Below are 6,153 nucleotides of genomic sequence, written 5' to 3'. Positions count from 1 at the left end.
TCGGGTCAGAAAAAATATATGATATTTTTGTTCTTGGGTTCAGATATCATTGAAGTCCAGGATTCACCACAACAACACTACAAGCATGGAAGCAGAGACTTGCTGCCTGTGTATACTAGCCTGTGATCATGCCGTACCACCCCACCTTAGTTTTTGGGGGTGCTCCTTTCCTCTGGGGTACCCAGGACCAAGGCCGAGACGCCGGAACGGATCCCGACAATTCTGTCTGGATCCACCCAGCTGCGTGAGTGACAGTTGGCTCTGCCTATCTAGAGGCAGAGCCAGCTGTACCCGCCCCCTCCCCCGTCCGTTCCGCCAGTCAGCGCTGGAGGATCGGGGAGGGGGGAATACAGCCCCTCCCCCTGTCACTGCAGGGAGCCGTAACAGGATCAAGAAGTGAGCGAATGCCGGTATGTGTTCGCTCACCTCCCGATCTACTGAGCCCGATCTACTGAGAACAGTCTCATTGTCACAGGTCGGCTAGAACTATGAGGTGAGTGAAAAGCACCCACCTCATAGTTCTCCTTTAAGTGCTTGTTTCAATCTAGGTCAGGTGTGGGGAACCTCCGGCCCTCCAGCTGTGGTGAAACTACAAATCCCAGGAGGCATTGCAAGATAAAGCCATAGGCATGACTCCCAGAGACAGATGCACCATGGGATTTGTAGTTTTACCACAGCAGGTGGGCCAGAGGTTCCCCACCCCCGATCTAGGTGCTAAAAGAGAAAAGTTATACTCACCCGAACCTCAGAGTCGGCTTGCTATTAGAGCAATCCCTCCAGCCTGTCTGCTCCGCTGCAGTGATGGTATGTCCCTCGGCGTCTTTGCGTCCAATACACTGCGTATGAGACGCGATGACTCGGGGACCTTAGATCAGGGGCAGCGAGGCTGGAATGACCGGTCTAAGAACAAGATGACTCCGAGGTTCGGGCGAGTATAACTTTTTGAATTTTAGCACCAAGATGGAAGCACTTAACCCTGGCAGGGCTGGGAGAGCCCCACTGCAAGGGGTAATAAAATGTTTCTAGGAGGTGGTGACTCCATGCTTTGCTCTCTTGGAAAAGCTCAGGCCGCGTCACTTACAGGTGTGTCAGGAGTCACGTCCTTCACTGTGCGCTGTGGCTACGCCTCTCGCATTACTATCGGGCCCTGAGGTAGTGGCCGGCAGGATATCCAACACGTGTGGCGTAATCTGCATTTTTATATGCACCCGACATGCTTAAGATGGAGAACTTCAGGTCCACCTCTGCTGATTGACAGCAGCAGTGGGAGGGTTCAATAGCTAGTCTCCTATTGGCTATTGCAAATTTAAATAGCCAATAGCAATCCACCTATTCATTTCTATGCTGGGTTTTTTTTTTCTCTGACGGCGGGCGGCCCCAATGTCAGAAAAGAAAAAAAAACCCATAGCAGGGAAAGGTTTACTCTCCTTGATCTAGGAGAGTAAACCTTTCCGGGAGAAAATGTTTCTCTGCCGGGCGGCCGGGAGCCGCTATCTAATAGCGGGAGACTCCCGGAGAGTTGGGACGTCTGGTATTCCCTGATGGCAGTGACCTCTTTCAGCAGGATAATGTTCCCTGCCACACTGCAAAAATGGTTGAAGAATGGCTTGAGGAACACAACGAGTTTGAGGTGATGACTTGGCCTCCAAATTCTCCATATCTCAATCCAATCGATCATCTGTGGGATGTGCTGGAAAAACAAGTCCGACCCATGGAGGCCGATCACCTCACAACTAACAGGACTGAAAGGATCTGCTACTGACGGCTTGGTGCCAAATACCACAGCACACCTTCAGAGGCCTTGTGGAGTCCATGCCTCAATGGGTCGGGGCTGTCAGGGTTTTGGCGGCAAAATGGGGGACCTAGTCAGTATTAGGCGAGTGGTGATAATGTTATGGCTGATCGGTGGATTTGGAGTATCATGAGAAGGGGGGGGATCACAGTTGTTGCCCCCAGCGATAAATCATATATTGTATTCACACCCCTGAGGTTGTTAGGGGCTAAGATGCTAGTGATGTGCATATACAGGTGAAACTCGAAAAATTAGAATATTGTGCAAAACATCATTTATTTCACTAATGCAACTTAAAAGGTGAAACTAATATATGAGAGAGACTCATTACATGCAAAGCAAGATAGTTCAAGCCGTGATTTGTCATAATTGTGATGATTATGGCTTACAGCTCATGAAAAACCCAGATCCACAATCTCAGTGTGGGCAGGTGCCAAGTCCTGAAGTCAGCATCCCCATAGAGCTCGTCTGCGGAAGAAAGCATGAAGTGCTCCAAAATCTCCTGGTAGACGGCTGCGTTGCATTAGTGAAATAAATGAACTTTTGCACGATATTCTAATTTTTCGAGTTTCACCTGTAGTGGCGCTCCCATTGAAGTCTATGGGGCCACAAACGCATGATTTTGCCCATGTACTTTTTTCGCTAGGGGCAGAATGGACATTATTGAACATAATAGGAATCTCCACGCTGAGCAGGAAATGTGCGACAAATCGCTCAGATGTGAACGGTGACTTAGAGGATGATTTCTATTGAATGCAGAGTGTTCCTCCTGCAATTTTACAGGTAATGCTTATTTGGCCAAATGATTTCATAACAGGGTTGTTTTAGGAATTTCTGTGATTGAACCAAACCTGTCTTGAGAGAAATGTGCCGTTGTTTTATTTCCTGGAACATTCTGAGATTACTAATCCAATGACTTCAATACTTTGGACCTTTTCTGGGTAACAGACTCAATGTAAACGCATTATATAATCCGGCTTCTTCCGGTCATGTGACCCAGAAAATATTGAAGCCAATAAACTAGCTCGGTTAGTAACGGCTGCCCCCAAATTTCAGTTTAAATACTTTTACTTCCTGGTTTGGGTGGTGTACACATGATTCACTGTTGGCATCTAGGGACTCTTCAAAGAATAACCAGGTATGTAAAAAGTTAAAAGGAGAACTATGGGGTCAGGACTTTTCCCCATAGTTCTCCTAAGGGTAACGGGAGGACACAAACTAGCGCCCTCCCGTCACCCAAATTTCAGTATACCGCAAGCTATAGAGTACCGCAGCCGGAACGGATCCCGACATTGCTGTCGAGATCCACTCAGCTGCGTGATTGACAGCTGGCTGTGGCTATCTAGTGGCGTTTTGTCACACTTCGGCTAGAACTATGAGGTGAGTGATTTTCACTCGCCTCATAGTTCTCCTTGAACTCTTGCAGTGGGGCTACCCCCGCATTGCAAGGGTTAACTGATCGTTTTTCTCTATGGGGTTCAATATGACATGGACAGTGAAAGTCATTCTGCAATCACAGGATATACAGTATTCTACAGGCAGAGCTGGGAGCCACCAGTCTACAACAAGTTTAGGACAAACGTAGAGAATAAAAATAGGCACATCAGATTCAATTATTAGTTCCATTTAATGTAAATAATTTATTTTTATAATCAATTTTCTTTTTCAAAAATATCACAAAAAATTATCATCAACGTCAGGCTCTATTTATGCCGCTCCTCAGACAATTGGGACGAATACTGTGTTGATCTCTCCTTCTTCTCTGCTGGTGATCTAATTCCTGTCATTCCACAGAAATAGAAAAAAGTTACACATTCTCTATATGTACATTATAATTACACACACACACCGATCAGCCATATCATTATGACCACCCACCTAATATTGAGTAGGTCCCCCTTTTCCTGACCCATCCAGGCATGGACTCCACTAGACCTCCGATGGTATGCTGTGGTATCTGGCACCAAGCCGTCAGTAGCAGATACTTTAAGTCCTGTAAGTTGTATGGTGCGGCCTCCTTCCCTCCCTATATGCATCAATGAGCCTTGGCTGCCTATGACCCTGTTACTGGTTTTGCTTCCTTGGACCACTTTTGGTCGGTCCTGACCATTGCAGACCGGGGACATCCCACAAGAGCTGCAGTTTTGGAGTTGATCTGACCCAGTCGTCTAGACATCACAATTTGGCCCTCGTCAGAGTTGCTCAAATCCTTACATTTGCTCATTTTTTCTGCTTCCAACACATCAACTTCAGGGACAAAATGTTCACTTGCTGCCTAATATATCCCTCTCTTTCAGGTGCCATTGTAATATCCCCCCCACTTCCAGGTGCCATTGTAATATATCCCCCCACTTCCAGGTGCCATTGTAATGGGATAATCCATGTTATTTACTTCACCTCTTAGTGGTCATTATGTTATGGCTGATCAGAGTATATCTGCCTTGAGTTCAACGTTAAAAAGGACATCTGTACCTTATAGTATAGTTGTACTATAAATATATTCCCCTCACCCCTCCGAGTGCAACCCATAAGTAAAATATTTACCTGCATCCCTGGTAAAGTGATTTGGCCCCGCCTAGCACAGCATAGCCTTTGTTATAACATCCTTACCGGGCCCTCTTACAGTGCATGGGCCTAGTGGCCCTTTTCATTCCTATGGGTGAGCTGTACTCATGGTGGCCTCCAACCGTCCACCATAGTATGGCTCCCCCACAGGAATAAATGGGGCAGCAGTGTACATGCAGAGTAATAAGATAACCCTCCATGGACATGGCTGTGTGGGGCCTGGTAAGGCCATACAGTGAAAGAAAACTTGGAGGAAGGCAAGTATTTGATCTTATATGCTGCACTCATGGAGATGGAGGATCAATAAAAAGGACAACTGTACAAAAGGTAACGAAGAAGTGATCCCGTGCTTATCCCAGAAATGTAAACTAACAGTTGAAGCAAACAGGAGGCACCATACGTTTTCGGGTTATTTGTAACAAAGACAATGGATATTAGCCCTCCTTTAGTTCCACTGTTACTGGAACTTGACCTTCCCTGACTTCATTAAAAAGGCTGCTATTAAGTATAAATGTCATGCACCTTGAATGTAACCTGCACATGCCTACATTTGAACCTAAAAAAGACCAGATCAAAGGCCTTGTTTGCTAAGGACTATTAATGATCTAGCCCAATCCATCTGTACAGGAGAAACACCCAGCTCCTTTTGAGTATACTGGTATACTCAAATCTCAGGCCCTTCTTATCCGCAAAGACTCAACACTTCCTGGTTGTGTTCAAGCCCAATTCGTTTTTATTTAGCGCCCCAGCCATTGAAAGAATGAAAAAAGCAATTTCTTGCCATGCTAACCTCTGATAGGTCTGGTCCTCTTCTGAATTTAATGAAACCCAGCATCTCCCAACCCACGAGTTCAGGGTGGTCATGGCCCTGCCTTCTAGGAAGACCTCCAGCATCTCCCAACCCACGAGTTCAGGGTGGTCATGGCCTTGCCTTCTAGGAAGACCTCCAGCATCTCCCAACCTTGCGAGTTCAGGGTGGTCATAGCCCTACCTTCTAGGGAGACCTCCAGCATCTCCCAACCTTGCGAGTTCAGGGTGGTCATAGCCCTGACTTCTAGGGAGACCTCCAGCATCTCCCAACCTTGCGAGTTCAGTTTGGTCATAGCCCTGACTTCTAGGAAGACCTCACGATGGTACCCTGCACTCTCAGTAAAATAAAATACTCTGCATCATTGAAGACCACCTAACGCTGGAGAAGGGGACCCTTGTGTGTTACACAAATGGCCTAAAAATGTATAAGAATTCAAAAAATACATGCAGTTGGGGGACAGAGGGTGAAAATGGACTTGTTTGATCCCTCCTACCTCCCACACATTCCCATTGGCCCATCATTGTGATGAGCTTCTTCGCTGGACAATAGAAATGTACATATGGCAAAGTGGGGGAGCACCTCAAGGTTTATAGAACATTCTATGCTTGATAGAAGCTTTTTTTGTGTCAGGGTCACTTTAAACTTCACCAGCTGTTTAGGTGGCCAATAGGGTCTCCCTCAATTCAAAGGCAATGGCACTTAGCAGGGTTCAGCCATGAAGTCAGGTTCCTGTAACAGAAGAGGCTTCTCTGGCTCATAAGGCCATAGCAGGTATAATGTTGTCGGCTATATGTTGCCAGGTATAGCAGGTATAATGTTGCCGGCTCTCAATCAAGACTTTCACTTTTACAGCAGAGGTTGAATATTGAAGTGCAGTACTGTGGCTGGAGAGAATTCATAGAAGTTTGGGGACAGATCCACTAACAATCTTGTGGGTGCATTGGAAATCTCTGCTTCACACATGGACCAAACTTCTACCAAATCA

Source organism: Nanorana parkeri, unplaced genomic scaffold (assembly GCF_000935625.1).
Source record: "Nanorana parkeri isolate BGI_ZX_2015 unplaced genomic scaffold, ASM93562v1 scaffold977, whole genome shotgun sequence".
NCBI classification, from domain to species: domain Eukaryota; kingdom Metazoa; phylum Chordata; class Amphibia; order Anura; family Dicroglossidae; genus Nanorana; species Nanorana parkeri.
This window is presented reverse-complemented; position numbering follows the sequence as displayed.